At 35.5% G+C, this 19,863-nt stretch overlaps 1 protein-coding gene across 2 annotated transcripts in view; it reads left to right on the top strand.

Annotated features, from left to right (window-relative positions):
* Window positions 1-19,863, top strand: part of LOC118382422 (cGMP-inhibited 3',5'-cyclic phosphodiesterase 3A-like) — a 251,175-nt gene that overhangs the window by 80,899 nt on the left and 150,413 nt on the right. The gene's annotated exons all lie outside the window — the stretch shown is intronic.

The following is a 19,863-nucleotide window of genomic DNA, read 5'->3' as shown; positions in this document are numbered from 1 at the left end:
GTGGTATTGGGAGAAAAAAATACAACATTATAAAATCCATGTACACAAAGAACAAGTCTGCAGTTGAAATAGGCAAAAAAAAAGGGCCGTGGGGTGAGACAGGGATGCAGCATAAGCCCCACTCTCTTCAACATACAGATGAAGTCGGAAGTTTACACACACTTAGGTTGGAGTAATTAAAACTTGTTTTTCAACCACTCAAAAAAATTCTTGTTAACAAACTATAGATTTGGCAAGTCGGTTAGGACATCTACTTTGTGCATGACACAAGTTATTTTTCCAAAAATTGTTTACAGAAAGATTATTTCACTTACAATTCACTGTGTCAAAATTCCATTGTGTCAGAAGTTTACATACGCTAAGTTGACTGTGCCTTTAAACAGCTTGTAAAATTCCAGAAAATGGCTTTAGAAGCTTCTGATAGGCTAATTGACATCATTTGAGTCAATTGGAGGTGTACCTGTGGATGTATTTCAAGGCCTAGCTTCAAACTCAGTGTCTCTGTGCTTGACATCATGGGAAAATCAAAATAAATCAGCCAAGACCTCAGAAAAAAAATTGTAGACCTCCACAAGTCTGGTTCATCCAAATTCCAAATGCCTGAAGGTACCACATTCATCTGTACAAACAATATTACGCAAGTATTAACACCATGGGACCACGCAGCCGTCATACCGCTCAGGAAGGAGACACATTCTGTCTCCTAGAGATGAACGTACTTTGGTGCGAAAAGCGCCAATCAATCCCAGAACAACAGCAAAGGACCTTGTGAAGATGCTGGAGGAAACAGGTACAAAAGTATCTATATCTACAGTTCACCCAACTTATTGTGGGAAGCTTGTGGAAGGCTACTCCAAGTTCTACAATTTTAAAGGCACTGACCCACTGGGAATGTGATGAAAGTAATCAAATCTGAAATAAATAATTCTCTCTACTATTATTATGACATTTCACAATCTTAGAATAAAGTGGTGATCCTAACTGACCTAAAAGAGGGCATTCTTTGTTGGATTAAATGTCAGGAATCGTGAAAAACTAAGTTTAAATGTATTTGGCTCAGGTGTATGTAATCTTCTGACTTCAACTGTATATATCAATGAATCTGAAGTCAAATGTCACTGTTTGCTGATGATCTGTTGCTTCTGTCACCAACCTTGGAAGACCTACAGCAGCACTTAGATCTTCTGCATAGAATCTGTCAGACCTGGGCCGTGACAGTGAATAAGACAAAGATAATGGTGTTCCAAAAAAAGTCCAGTTGCCAGGACCACAAATCCAAATTCCATCTAGACACTGTTGCCCTAGAGCACACAAAAACTATACATAGCTTGGCCTAAACATCAGCGCCACAGGTAACTTCCACAAAGCTGTGAACTATCTGAGAGACAAGGCAACATACAAATTAGGATCTGGCTAAAATATCATTTATATATATAATTTTATAAGCTAAAATATCATTTATAGAACCCATTGCCCTTCATGGTTGCGAGGTCTGGGGTCCGCTCACCAACCAAGAATTCACAAAATGGAACAAACATTAAATTGATACTCTGCATGCAGAATTCTGCAAAAATATCTTCTGTGTACAACGTAAAACACCAAATAATTTATGCATAGCAGAATTAGGCTGATACCCGCAAATCATCAAAATCCAGAAAAGAGCCTTTACATTCCACAACCACCAAAAAGGAAGCGATTCCCAAACCTTCCATAACAAAGCCATCACCTACAGAGAGATGAACCTGGAGAAGAGTTGCCTAAGCAAGCTGGTCCTGGGGCCCTGTTCACTAACACAAACATACCCCACAGACAGCCCCAGGACAGCAACACAAGGCTATGTGCACACTGCCCACAAAATGAGGTGGAAACCTCCTGCCAAATGTATGACCTTATTAGAGACACACATTTCCCTCAGATTACACAGCTCCACAAAGAATTAGAAAACAAACCGGATTTTGATAAACTCCCATATCTACTGGGTGAAATACCACAGTGTGCCGTCACAGCAGCAAGATTTGTGACCTGTTGCCACAAAAAAAGGGCAACCAGAAGAACAAACACCATTTTAAATACAACCCATATTTATGTTTATTTGTGCTTTTGTGCTTTAGCCATTTGTACATCGTTACAACACTGTAGATAGACATAATCTACTTCACTTGCTTTGGCAATGTTAACATATGTTTCCCATGATGATAAAGCCCTTCATCAGGGATGGAGATAGAGAGGGGAGGGGGAGGGGGAGGGACAGCAAGAGAGAGAGAGAGGAGGGGGAGGGAGAGAGAGCAATGGGAGGGGGAGGGAGAGAGAGAGAAGGAAAGAGAGCAAGAGAGAGGGAGAGGGGGGAGGGAGACAGATATAGAGAGAGCGAGAGATGGGAAAGAGAGAGGGGGAGAGCGAGGTGGGGAGGGGGAGAGGGAGAGCTAAAGAGAGGAGAGGGGGGTGAGAGAGAGGAGAGAGGAGAGAGAGAGAGAGAGAGAGAGAGAGAGAGAGAGAGAGAGAGAGAGAGAGAGAGAGAGAGAGAGAGAGAGAGAGAGAGAGAGAGAGATGAGAGGGAGGGAGGGAGGGAGGGAGGGAGGGAGGGAGGGAGGGAGGGAGAGGGGGAAGGAGAGAGAGAGAGAGGGGAGAGAGGGAGAGAGAGAGAGAGGGAGAGAGGGAGAGAGAGAGAGAGAGGGAGGGAGAGAGAGAGAGGGGGGAGAGCGAGGTGGGGAGGGGGAGGGGAGAGCTAAAGAGAGGAGAGGGGGGTGAGAGAGAGGAGAGAGGAGAGAGAGAGAGAGAGAGGGGGAGAGAGAGAGAGAGAGAGAGAGAGAGAGAGAGAGGTAGAGAGAGAGGAAGAGAGAGAGAGGGAGAGAGAGAGGGAGAGAGAGAAAGAGAAAGAGAGAGGGAAACAGATTCGCTGACTTGATGTGTAGCTCCAGACGTAGCTATTTCTCTTTGTGTTTAAGGGGAAAGTGATGTGTTGATTTCTTTATTGAGGCTGTGATGAGGTTTAGAATGTGATGCATGCTGCTATCGTCATTAAGGTTGTCATCATTACCTTTTTTTGAGGTAGATGATAAAGGTGTGCTCGTGGTTTGCTGTGTGTGTGTGTGTGTGTGTGTGTGTGTGTGTGTGTGTGTGTGTGTGTGTGTGTGTGTGTGTGTGTGTGTGTGTGTGTGTGTGTGTGTGCGTGCGTGCGTGCGCGTGCGTGTGCGTGTGTGTGCATGGTTTTTGAGGTTTGCTGTCATCGAGGAGACAGCAGTGTTTAGGATTGAAATGTGGAAATTCCCTGCATGCACTTTTGAGGGTTGGGGTTTTCTGGCAACTCTGAAATGCTCATATTTAACATTTTTGTTTATCATCCAGCTAACAGCCGTAAAAATTCAGTGTTTGGTGTGTTTGTGTTGTGTTTGTGGTATAATATAATGTGTCTCTATTTCTCCTGAAGAGGGTGTTAATGGGGAATTTCAAGGGGAATTAGTTAACATATACACTACATCACATTACATTACATTACATGAAATAACATATACACTACATCACATTACATTACATTACATATACACTACATCACATTACATTACATTACATTACATTACATATACACTACATCACATTATATTACATTACACTACATCACATAACATATACATTACATTACATATACACTACATTACATATACATTACATTACATATACACTACATTACATCACATTACATTACATTACATTACATATACACTACATTACATATACATTACATTACATATACACTACATTACATATACATTACATTACATATACACTATATTACATATACACTACATTACATATACACTACATCACATTACATTACATTACATTACATCACATTACATTACATTACATAACATATACACTACATTACATCACATTACATTACATATACATTACATTACATATACACTACATTACATATACATTACATTACATATACATTACATTACATTACATATACACTACATTACATATACATTACATTACATTACATATACACTACATTACATATACATTACATTACATATACACGACATTACATATACACTACATTACATATACACTACATCACATTACATTACATCACATTACATTACATTACATAACATATACACTACATTACATCACATTGCATTACATATACATTACATTACATATACACTACATTACATATACATTACATTACATATACATCACATTACATTACATATACATTACATTACATATACATCACATTACATTACATATACACTAACATTACATATACATTACATTACATATACACTACATTACATATACACTACATTACATATACACTACATTACATTACATATCCATTACATTACATCACATTACATTACATCACACTACATTACATATACACTACATTACATATACACTACATTACATCACATTACATTACATCACATTACATTACATATACACTACATTACATATACATTACATTACATATACACTACATTACATATACACTACATTACATATACACTACATTACATATACACTACATTACATCACATTACATTACATCACATTACATTACATTACATTACATTACATTACATCACATTACATTACATCACATTACATTACATATACACTACATTACATATACATTACATTACATATACACTACATTACATATACATTACATTACATCACATTACATTACATCACATTACATTACATATACATTACATTACATATACACTACATTACATCACATTACATTACATCACATTACATTACATATACACTACATTACATATACATTACATTACATATACACTACATTACATATACACTACATTACATATACACTACATTACATCACATTACATTACATCACATTACATTACATATACACTACATTACATATACATTACATTACATATACACTACATTACATATACATTACATATACATTACATTACATATACACTACATTACATATACATTACATTACATCACATTACATTACATCACATTACATTACATTACATTACATAACATATACACTACATTACATAACATATACATTACACTACATTACATATACATTACATTACATATACATTACATATACATTACATTACATCACATTACATTACATATACATTACATTACATATACACTACATTACATATACACTACATTACATTACATATACATTACACTACATTACATATACATTACATTACATATACATTACATATACATTACATTACATCACATTACATATACATTACATTACATATACACTACATTACATATACATTACATTACATATACACTACATTACATATACATTACATTACATCACATTACATTACATCACATTACATTACATATACATTACATTACATATACACTACATTACATATACATTACATTACATATACATCACATTACATTACATATACATTACATTACATATACACTACATTACATATACATTACATTACATATACACTACATTACATATACATTACATTACATATACATTACATTACATATACATTACATTACATCACATTACATTACATATACACTACATTACATATACATTACATTACATATACATTACATTACATATACACTACATAACATATACATTACATTACATCACATTACATTACATATACACTACATTACATAACATTACATATACATTACATTACATTACATTACATATACACTACATTACATAACATTACATATACATTACATTACATATACATTACATTACATATACACTACATTACATATACATTACATTACATATACATTACATTACATATACACTACATTACATAACATTACATATACATTACATTACATTACATATACACTACATTACATATACATTACATTACATAACATATACACTACATTACATTACATATACAATACATTACATTACATAACATATACACTACACTACATTACCTATACATTACATATACATTACATTACACTACATTACATAACATATACATTACATTACATTACATTACATTACATTACATAACATATACACTACACTACATTACATTACACTACATCACATATACATTACATTACATTACATATACACTACACTACATTACCTATACATTACATTACATATACATTACATTGCATTACATATACACTACACTACATTACCTATACACTACATCACATTACATTACATCACATTACATTACATTACATAACATATACACTACATTACATAACATATACATTACATTACATATACACTACATTACATATACATTACATTACATATACACTACATTACATATACATTACATTACATATACATCACATTACATTACATTACATATACACTACATTACATCACATTACATTACATATACATTACATTACATCACACTACATTACATATACATTACATATACATTACATAACATATACATTACATTACATAGCATTACATATACATTACATAACATATACACTACACTACATTACATTACACTACATTACATATCCATTAGATTGCATTACATATACACTACACTACATTACATATACACTACACTACATTACATATACACTACATTACATATACACTACATTACATATACACTACATAACATATACACTACATAACATATACACTACATAACATATACACTACATAACATATACACTACATAACATATACACTACATTACATTACATAACATATACACTACATAACATATACACTACATAACATATACACTACATTACATATACACTACATTACATAACATATACACTACATTACATATACACTACATAACATATACACTACATTACATAACATATACATTACATTACATATACACTACATAACAGATACATTACATTACATATACACTACATAACAGATACATTACATTACATATACACTACATTACATAACATATACATTACATTACATATACACTACATAACAGATACATTACATAACATATACACTACATAACATATACACTACATTACATATACACTACATTACATAACATTACATATACATTACATAACATATACATTACATTACATAGCATTACATATACATTACATAACATATACACTACATTACACTACATTACATATACACTACATTACATAACACTACACTACATTACATTACACTACATATACACTACACCACATTACATGTACACTACACTACATTACATATACATTACATTACACTACATTACATATACATTACATATACACTACACTACATTACATAACATATACACTACATTACATATACACTACACTACCTTACATTACATTACATTACATTACATTACATATACACTACTTTACATAACATTACACTACATTACATTACACTACATATACATTACACCACATTACATGTACACTACATTACATATACACTACACTACATTACATATACACTACACTACACTACATTACATATACACTACACTACATTACATGTACACTACACTACATTACATATACACTACACTACACTACATTACACTACATTACATAACATTACACTACACTACATTACATTACACTACATATACACTATACTACCTTACATTACATTACATTACATTACATTACACTACATATACACTACATTACATTACATTACATTACATTACATTACATTACATTACATTACACTACATATACACTACATTACATTACATTACACTACATTACATATACATTACATTACATATACACTACATTACATTACATATACACTACATTACATATACATTACATTACATCACATATACATTACATTACATTACATATACATTACATTACATTACATATACACTACATTACATATACATTACATTACATATACACTACATTACATTACATATACACTACATTACATTACATTACATTACATTACATCACATATACATTACATTACATATACATATACATTACATTACATATACACTACATTACATATACATTACATTACATATACACTACATATACATTACATATACACTACATTACATTACATATACATTACATTACATATACATTACATTACATATACACTACATTACATTACATATACATTACATTACATATACATTACATTACATATACATTACATTACATATACACTACATTACATGTACACTACACTACACTACATTACATATACACTACACTACATTACATGTACACTACACTACATTACATATACACTACACTACACTACATTACACTACATTACATAACATTACACTACACTACATTACATTACACTACATATACACTACACTACCTTACATTACATTACATTACATTACATTACACTACATATACACTACATTACATTACATTACATATACATGACATTACATTACATTACATTACATTACATTACACTACATATACACTACATTACACTACATTACATATACATTACATTACATATACACTACATTACATTACATATACACTACATTACATATACATTACATTACATCACATATACATTACATTACATTACATATACATTACATTACATTACATATACATTACATTACATTACATATACACTACATTACATATACATTACATTACATATACACTACATTACATTACATATACACTACATTACATATACATTACATTACATATACACTACATATACATTACATATACACTACATTACATTACATATACATTACATTACATATACATTACATTACATATACACTACATTACATTACATATACACTACATTACATATACATTACATTACATATACACTACATATACACTACATTACATTACATATACATTACATTACATATACATTACATTACATATACACTACATTACATTACATATACATTACATTACATATACATTACATATACACTACATTACATTACATATACATTACATTACATATACATTACATTACATATACACATACATTACATATACATATACATTACACTACATTACATATACATTACATTACATATACACTACATTACATATACATTACATTACATATACACTACATTACATATACCCTACATTACATTACATATACCCTACATTACATTACACTACATTACATTACATTACATATACATTACATTACATGTACACTACATTACATATACATTACATATACATTACATTACATATACCCTACATTACATTACATATACAATACATTACATATACATTACATTACATATACATTACATTACATATACACTACATTACATATACATTACATTACATATACACTACATTACATATACCCTACATTACATTACATATACCCTACATTACATTACACTACATTACATTACATTACACTACATTACATTACATTACATTACATAACATATACCCTACATAACAGATACATTACATAACATATACACTACATAACATATACACTACATAACATATACACTACATTACATATACACTACATTACATAACATTACATATACATTACATAACATATACATTACATTACATAGCATTACATATACATTACATAACATATACATTACATTACATATACACTACATTACATATACATTACATAACATATACACTACATTACACTACATTACATATACACTACATTACATAACACTACACTACATTACATATACACTACACCACATTACATGTACACTACACTACATTACATATACATTACATTACACTACATTACATATACATTACATATACACTACACTACATTACATAACATATACACTACATTACATATACACTACACTACCTTACATTACATTACATTACATATACACATACATTACATATACATATACATTACACTACATTACATATACATTACATTACATATACACTACATTACATATACATTACATTACATATACACTACATTACATATACCCTACATTACATTACATATACCCTACATTACACTACACTACATTACATATACACTACACTACACTACATTACATATACACTACACTACATTACATGTACACTACACTACATTACATATACACTACACTACACTACATTACACTACATTACATAACATTACACTACACTACATTACATTACACTACATATACACTACACTACCTAACATTACATTACATTACATTACATTACATTACACTCCATATACACTACATTACATTACATTACATTACATATACATTACATTACATTACATTACACTACATATACACTACATTACATTACATTACACTACATTACATATACATTACATTACATATACACTACATTACATTACATATACACTACATTACATATACATTACATTACATCACATATACATTACATTACATATACATTACATTACATTACATATACATTACATATACATTACATTACATATACACTACATTACATTACATATACACTACATTACATTACATTACATTACATTACATCACATATACATTACATTACATATACATTACATTACATTACATATACACTACATTACATATACATTACATTACATATACACTACATATACATTACATATACACTAAATTACATTACATATACATTACATTACATATACATTACATTACATATACACTACATTACATTACATATACATTACATTACATATACACTACATATACATTACATATACATTACATTACATATACACATACATTACATTACATATACACTACATTACATATACCCTACATTACATTACATATACAATACATTACATATACATTACATTACATTACATTACATATACATTACATTACATATACACTACATTACATATACATTACATTACATATACACTACATTACATATACCCTACATTACATTACATATACCCTACATTACATTACACTACATTACATTACATTACATTACATAACATATACCCTACATTACATTACATATACATTACATTACATATACACTACATTACATTACATATACACTACATTACATATACACTACATTACATATACACTACATTACATAACATATACACTACATAACATATACATTACATTACATTTGTTCCACAATGATCAATCAAAATTAGGAATAATCAATATTTAACCTGAACAAGCAACACTGGCAACGTAATGTCTTTGTTGACGAAGTGCTGAATAGTTTCCTACTGTACCGGCCCTCTCAGGACCCGGAGTGTGTGTGTGTGTGTTTTGTGTGTGTGTGTATGTGTGTGTGTGTGTGTGTTTTGTGTGTGTGTGTGTGTATGTGTGTGTGTGTGTGTTTTGTGTGTGTGTGTCGGAGTAATGGCCTCTGTTTTATGGGCCAGCTCCTCCACAGACTTCTATGAGGAATCACATAATGCATGCTCTGACGTCAGCAGCCGTCACTATGGTTACCCCACTGCGAGCCCCGCGCTCCGGGGAGGTGTGTGTGTGCCCGTTTGTGTGCGCGTGTGTGTTGCTGTGTGTGCTTTCTCTGCTGGGTTCCTCTTCCAACTAAAAGCACCTCCTGCTAATTTATAGTTTCACAATACACTGTGTGTGTGTGTCTCTGTGTGTGTTTGTGTGTCTCCGCGTGTGTGTGTCTCTGTGTGTGTTTGTGTGTCTCCGCGTGTGTGTCTCCGTGTGTGTGTATGTATGTGTGTGTGTATGTATGTGTGTGTCTACGTGTGTGTGTGTGTCTCCGTGTGTGTGTGTCTCCGTGTGTGTGTATGTATGTGTGTGTCTCCGTGTGTGTGTCTCCGTGTGTGTGTGTGTCTCCATGTGTGTGTATATGTATGTGTGTCTCCGTATGTGTGTGTTTGTCTGTGTGCCTGTGTCTGTGTGTATGTGTGTTTGAGTGTGTCTGTGTGTCTGTGTGTCTGTGTGTGTGTGTAGATATGTGTGTGTCTGTGTGTAAGTGTGTTTGAGTGTGTTTGAGTGTGTCTGTGTGTCTGTGTGTCTGTCTGTGTGTATGTGCGTGTGTGTGTGTCTGTGTGTATGTGTGTGTGTGTGTGCTCTCGTTTCTCTCTTGCTATGTCTTCCTCCCCCTCTCTCTTCTCTGATTCCAAAACTCTAATTCTGTAATTAGTGTCCTTTTTATTCAGCTCTTTGTACCCTCCTCCCTCTCTTCTTATCTCCTTCTTTCTATTCCTCCCTCCCTCCTTCTCTCTCTCTATCTATTCCCCCCTCCTTCTATTTCTGTATCTATTCCCCTCTCATTCTCTCTCTCTCTGTCTCCCTCCCTCCCTCCCTCCCTCCCTCCCTCCCTCCCTCCCTCCCTCCCTCCCTCCCTCCCTCCCTCCCTCCCTCCCCCTCCCTCCCTCCCTCCCTCCCTCCCTCCCTCCCTCTCCCTCCCTCCCTCCCTCTCTCTATGTCTTCCTCCTTCCCTCTCTCTCTCTTCCTCTCTCCCTCTCTATGTCTTCCTCCCTCCCTCTCTCTCTCTTCCTCTCTCCCTCTCTATGTCTTCCTCCCTCTCTCTCTCTCTCTTCCTCCCTCCCTCTCTCTCTCTCTGTCTTCCTCCCTCCCTCCCTCTCTCTCTATGTCTTCCCCCCTCCCTCTCTCTATGTCTTCCTCCCTCCCTCTCTCTCTATGTCTTCCTCTCTCCCTCTCTCTCAGTCTTCTTCCCTCATTCTCTCTCTCTCGGTCTTCCTCGCTCATTCTCTTCCTCCCTCCTTCTCTCTCTCTCTCTGTCTTCTTCCCTCATTCTCTCACTACCTCTCTCACTCATTCTCTCTCTCTCTTCCTCCCTCCATCCCCCTCTCTCTCAGTCTTCTTCCCTCATTCTCTCTCTCTCGGTCTTCCTCGCTCATTCTCTTCCTCCCTCCTTCTCTCTCTCTCTCTGTCTTCTTCCCTCATTCTCTCACTACCTCCCTCCCTCATTCTCTCTCTCTGTCTTCCTCCCTCATTCTCTCTCTATTCCTCCCTTCCTCATTCTTTGTCTCTCTCTTCTATAAGTTCTCTGAGCCCTCAGACCACCCTCTCTTAATTCCACACCAGATGTATTATAGTTTCCCTTTCATTCTCTCTCTCTCTCTTCTATTTCTGCCTTTCCTTCTCTCTCTCTCTCTCTGTCTCTCTGTCTCTCTGTCTCTCTCTCTCTGTCTCTCTCTCTCTCTCTCTCTCTCTCTCCATCTCTTTCTATCCCCCACCTCTCTTTTTTTCAATTTCTTTTTGTCCTTTCTCCATTTCTCTTTTGCATCTCTGACATGAGGCATATTTGGATGAAAGGAAAAACACTCCCCCAGGCCTCTTCGTGCTTTTGTAAGATTAATAGAGAACCAACCAAACCTGACGTGCTCAGGGACAACACAGTGAGTTCACCAACCAACCCTGACGTGTTCAGGGAAAACAAAGTGAGTTCACCAACCAACCCTGACGTGTTCAGGGAAAACAAAGTGAGTTCACCAACCAACCCTGACGTGCTCAGGGACAACACAGTGAGTTCACCAACCAACCCTGACGTGTTCAGGGAAAACAAAGTGAGTTCACCAACCAACCCTGACGTGTTCAGGGACAACACAGTGAGTTCACCAACCAACCCTGACGTGTTCAGGGACAACACAGTGAGTTCACCAACCAACCCTGACGTGTTCAGGGACAACACAGTGAGTTCACCAACCAACCCTGACGTGTTCAGGGACAACAAAGTGAGTTCACCAACCAACCCTGACGTGTTCAGGGACAACACGGGGGGGAACTGAAATGCGTGACTTTAGTATTGTTAAGGGGGGAGGTAACACAGTTGAGGATGGTCTTCCACTAAACGATGAGTCTGTTAGCAAATATCAATAACCATGTCGCCATTTAGCTGAAGGATATGGACGTGCTTTTGTACTTGTTAGTGCTGAATAATGTGTCATGGATGGTTAATGAATGTGTTACGTCCTTATGAAGTCCTTATGAAGTCCTTATGAAGTCCTTATGAAGTCCTTATGACTGTGTCATGGATGGTTTATGAATGTGTTACGTCCTCATGAAGTCCTTATGAAGTCCTTCTGAAGTCCTTATGACTGTGTCATGGATGGTTTATGAATGTGGTAGGTCCTTATGAAGTCCTTCTGAAGTCCTTATGAAGTCCTTATGACTGTGTCATGGATGGTTTATGAATGTGTTACGTCCTTATGAGGTCCTTATGAGGTCCTTATGACTGTGTCATGGATGGTTTATGAATGTGTAATGTCCTCACGAAGTCCTTATGAAGTCCTTATGAAGTCCTTATGAAGTCCTTATGAAGTCCTTATGAAGTCTTTACAAAGTCCTTATGAAGTCCTAATGTAAGTCCCATTGGAATAAAGGGTTACAATCTCACAAAATAAATAAATAATAATAATAATTATTATTGTTATGATTATTGTAATTATTATTATGATTAGTGTTGTTATTATTGTTATTGTTACGATGATTATTATTATTGTTATGAGTATTGTTATTATTATTGTTATTATTATTATGATTAGTGTTGTTATTATTGTTATTATTATTATGATTAGTGTTGTTATTATTGTTATTATTATTATGATTAGTGTTGTTATTATTGTTATTATTATTATGATTAGTGTTGTTATTATTGTTATTATTATTATTATGATTAGTGTTGTTATTATTATGATTAGTGTTGTTATTATTATTATTGTTATGATGATGATTAGTATTATTGTTATGATCATTGTTATTATTAGTGTTGTTATTATTATTATTATTGTTGTTAGTGTTATGATTATTGTTATTGGTATTGTCAATGGTATTATTAGTACTATTATTATGATTGGTGTCATTATTATTGTTAGTATGGCTGCTGTTATTATAGTTATAATTATTATTATTATTTGTAGTATTGTTAGTATTATTATTATTGATAATATTATTATTACTGTTATTGTGATTATTGTTGTTTTTATTGTTAGTATTATTATTGTTAGTATTATTATTGTTGTTATTATTATTAGTGTTATTATTGTTGTTTTTATTGTTAGTATTATCATTGTTAGTATTATTATTGTTGTTATTATTCTTAGTATTATTATTATTAGTGTTATTATTGTTGTTATTATTCTTAGTATTATTATTATTAGTATTATTATTGTTGTTATTATTCTTAGTATTATTATTGTTGTTATTATTCTTAGTATTATTATTGTTAGTATTATCATTGTTGTTATTATTCTTAGTATTATTATTGTTTTTATTATTCTTAGTATTATTATTGTTAGTATTATCATTTTTAGTACTATTGTTATTATTGTTGTTATTATTGTTATTATCATTGTTATTATTGTTATTATTGTTGTTATTATTATGGTTGATATCATCATTATTATTATCATTGTTGTTATTTTTATTATTATTATTATAGTTATTATTATTTTATTATCAATACTATTATTATTGTTGTTGTTCTTCTTCTTATTATAATTATTATTATTATTGTTATTGTTATTAGTATTGTTAGTATTATTATTATTATTATTGTTATTATTATTATTATTATTATTATTATTATTATTATTGTTATTATTGTTGTTACTATTGTTAGTATTATTATTATTATTGTTGTTACTATTGTTAGTATTATTATTATTATTGTTGTTACTATTGTTATTGTTGTTGTTCTTCTTATTATTGTTATTATTATTTAAGCTGCAGTATAAAGTAGTACAAAGTCCCTCAACTTGTTTCTCATACTTTTTATTCCTACTTGTTATTTTGGGACTTTTGTATTTGGCATTTGATTCTTGATTGATATTGTTATTTTACTGTGTTGTTGAGGAGAGTTTATCGTTGGGGAGTTTATCGTTAAGGAAGCTTTTCATTGTACGGGACCAATGAACCGTGATAAGATTTTTCACATCCTTAACCAAACTGCCTTTTAGTTCCAACGCGACCGCAGTAGCAGTACAACTTCTACAGACACGGTTGTGGTACTTCAAGGACAGAGTGAATGTAAAAACCACCGAGCCATGTGGATACGACAGTAATAGCTACAATAGAAGGATTTTGAGTGTCAAAAAAGCTTTTCTCAAAAGCCTAACAAATGAGAACTGGCAATGTCAATAGACCCGCTCCTCTGGTCCATAACAGCACTATAGCACTATAGCACTATAGCTCTCTCTCTCTCTCTCTCTCTCTCTCTCTCTCTCTCTCTCTCTCGCCCTGTCTCTCTCTCTCTCTCTCTCTCTCTCTCTCTCTCTCTCTCTCTCTCTCTCTCTCTCTCTCTCTCTCTCTCTCTCTCTCTCTCTCTCTCTCTCTCTCTCTCTCTCTCTCTCCCTCTCTCCCTCTCTCCCTCTCTCTCCCTCTCTCTCTCTCTCTCTCTCTCTCTCTCTCTCTCTCTCTCTCTCTCTCTCTCTCTCTCTCTCTCTCTCTCTCTCTCTCTCTCTCTCTCTCTCTCTCTCTCTCTCTCTCTCTCTCTCTCTCTCTCTCTCTCTCTCTCTCTCTCTCTCTCTCTCTCTCTCTCTCTCTCTCTCTCTCTCTCTCTCTCTCTCTCTCTCTCTCTCTCTCTCTCTCTCTCTCCCTCTCTCTCTCTCTCTCTCTCTCTCTCTCTCTCTCTCTCTCTCTCTCTCTCTCTCTCTCTCTCTCTCTCTCTCTCTCTCTCTCTCTCTCTCTCTCATCCCCCGCCAGTCCCAGTCTCTGTCGAGACCGTTAGACCGTAGCCTGCCACCTAATGGCTCAGTCCTATGTCTGTCGTCATGAGCTCTGAGGGGCTGAGAGGATGGAGACTGGAGCTCAAACCCATTTCCTCCTCCCTTCTCAATGAAAATGGTGTCTATCTCATATGGTAAAGTAGGACAGCTAAACGCCTAACAGGACTGAATACTAGGAAGTCAACAGCATAGAATTTTGATTTACTAGAATGGGGAAAAAGCCTGTTCAGTACTCTAATGGGTAACTCCACTCACTCAATATGGCCGCCCGTCCACCCATCACAGAACATTGACCTCACATGGGATTAGACGTTCTATTGATTATATATTTATGGTCCATACCACTAATGGTTGTTGATATAGAGACATCAGTCAGAATTTCTATCTTGTGATGGTGTCATTGGTGGTAGCTCAGTGTGTGTGTGTGTGTGTGTGTGTGTGTGTGTGTGTGTGTGTGTGTGTGTGTGTGTGTGTGTGTGTGTGTGTGTGTGTGTGTGTGTGTGTGTGTGTGTGTGTGTGTGTGTGTGTGTGTGAGGGGAGGGGTCAATCAGACCCCTCTTTTAAAGGCTCTCTGTCTCTCCCTAATCAAGTAGCCGTGGTATCAGGGTTGTCTAACCTCATTTCACAATCAATTAGATCCTAGTGGAAAATGGGGCCTGGTACACAGCTGTATTTGTTTGTGTGTGAGTGAGAGACAGAGAGGTAGTGTGTGTGTGTGTGATTATGTGTGGTGAGGCAGCCAGGACGAGCCAGATGATTGCCATAGACTGCTGATTCTCCCAGCCTAGCATCAGGATGAGACACACAGAGAGACAGAGAGACGGAAAAAAACAGCGAGAGAGAGAGAGAGACAGTTTATCAAGGAAGCTTTTCGTTGATCAATAAACAGACAGACAGACTGTCATCCTGGACTATTGGCTATTATAGAGACCTATAACCTATAACCCAATAAGCATGGAACTAGAGGCTAAGGCCAAGAGCCAGAGCACAGTGCATCATAGACCCCAAAGCCAGCAGAACGTTAACCAAGCACAGAGAGGCTCAATGGAAGGAGACACTGGTTGAAACGTAGGTTGAAATGGCATCAGAACACATCAGAACAGAACCAGAACACATCAGAACACATCAGAACAGGGGGGACAGGCTGAATGTCTTCAGCATCCTGAGGTTGACGAGTCGCTGTCGTCACTACGGTGTCCGTGTGGTTTGACCATTTGAGCTTTTCTGAGATGTGTATGCTGAGGAATTTGAAGTTATTGACCGTCTCCACGGCGGCCCTCATTGATGAGGATGGGGGCGTGTCCTGCCTGGTTCCTCCTGGTTCCTCCAATCATCTCCTTTGTTTTGCTAACGTTGAGAGAGAGGTTGTTTAACTGGCATCGCACCGTCAGAGTGCCTACCTCCTCCCTGTCTCATCATGGTTGGTAATCAGGCCTAATACTGTTGTGTCATCAGTGAACAGTCATTGGTATACAGGGAAGGGACTGCGGACGCACCGTTGTGGGGCCCCTGTGTTGAGAATCAGTGTCGAGGAGATAAAGTGGTCTACCTTCACCACCTGGAGGCGGCCCGTCGGGAAGTCCAGGACCCAGTTGCATAGGGAGGAGTTCAGACCCAGGGCTGTGAGCTTTGTGATGAGCTAATAGGACACTGTGGTATTGAAGGCCGAGCTGTAGTCGATGAACATCAGCCTCACATATGCATTCCTTTTGTCCAGGTTGGTGAGGGCAGTGTGCAGTGTAATGGCGATAGCGTCGTCTGTGAATCTGTCAGGGCGGTAGGCGAATTGGAGAGGGTTGAGTGTGTCAGGGAGGGAGGAGGTGATATGATCTTTGACTAGCCCCTCGAAGCACTTCATGATGACGGAAGTGAGGGCTACAGGTAGGTAGGCATTCAGTTCAGTTACTTTCCCTTTCTTTTGGCACGAGGATGATAGTGGACATCTTGAAGCAGGTGGGTACAGAGGCCTGAGCTAGGGGGGTGATTGAAAATGTCAGAGAACACAACAGCCAGCTGGTCTGCACATACTCTGAGGGCTCGACTAGAGACGCCGTCTGGGCCGGCATCACTGCGAGGGTTAATACGTTTGAATGATTGACACACGTCCTCAGTGGAGACGTGGTGATCGGGGGGGCTCTTCTCGGCAGCTCAGGATCATTGTGCTTAGCTCCTCCAGTAGGGTGGCACTGGTGACCGTGATGTGGCTGGCTTTCTTTTTGTAATGGTTAGGAGCCCCTGTCACCTTGTGTCCGACCCCCTGAGTTGCTCTCCTACTTCTGTCTCTATACTTGTGTTTCGCCATCTTGATCGATCTGCGTCAGTACTGTTAGACCAAACTATTTTCCCCGGTCATCTTGCCCTTTTGATAAACCACATCTCTCTCTTTCAGTTTTCCTACCTAGGCTGCTATCAATCCACGTTTTTTGATTCGGGTACGTTTTAAAAGATACTATTGGTATCACGTCATCTAAGCTTTTATTTATGAATTTGGTGACTGACGTATTCGTCTAAGTTATCTCCAGAAGAGACCCGTTACATCTTCCAGTCCACGTGATAAAAACAGTCTTAGAGCGTGAATTCGGAATTAGTTTGACCACCAGAACTGCCATTTTTTGAAGGCATGGAGAAGCAAGATGGGGTCATGGTCGAATTTTCTGAAAGGTGGATGGGAGAGGGCTTTTTAACATCGTGTAACATTGTCACAATGTGTCAGAGCAACAATGGTCATTCTCTAATTCTCTAATCTCTTTAATCTGGTACTCAGGCTTTTTACAGTGTGACCAAACAAGAGCCACAGGTTGAGTCTGCCTGGCTGGACACTCAGCTACGTTCTTGAGCCATCCAACCCACAGCCCATTTTTTTGTTTTAGTGGGGGGGGTCTGTTTTTCATTATATTCATTTGAGCTGTGTAATAAACAAGAACAATTCTCCTCAGATGGAGAAAAAGAGAGAGAGATGATCAACTGCCCACATTTTAGTGGGATGTTTTAGGATGCGTCCCAAATGCTACATTTTTCCTTACAGAAAGCAAAGCTTTTGCCCAGGGCTATGGTCAAAAGTAATGCACCATGTTTATGTTACTGGCCCAACGCTCTAACCACTGCCGCCCCTAGGGATTAGTGTGCCGTTTGGGACTCGCCTTTAAACAGCAGAGTGGCCTTGTATTGGGTTT

This window comes from Oncorhynchus keta, chromosome 17, assembly GCF_023373465.1.
Source record: "Oncorhynchus keta strain PuntledgeMale-10-30-2019 chromosome 17, Oket_V2, whole genome shotgun sequence".
Lineage (NCBI taxonomy): Eukaryota > Metazoa > Chordata > Actinopteri > Salmoniformes > Salmonidae > Oncorhynchus > Oncorhynchus keta.
The sequence above is the reverse complement of the archived record's forward strand: the minus strand, read 5'-3'. Positions and strand labels throughout refer to the sequence as shown.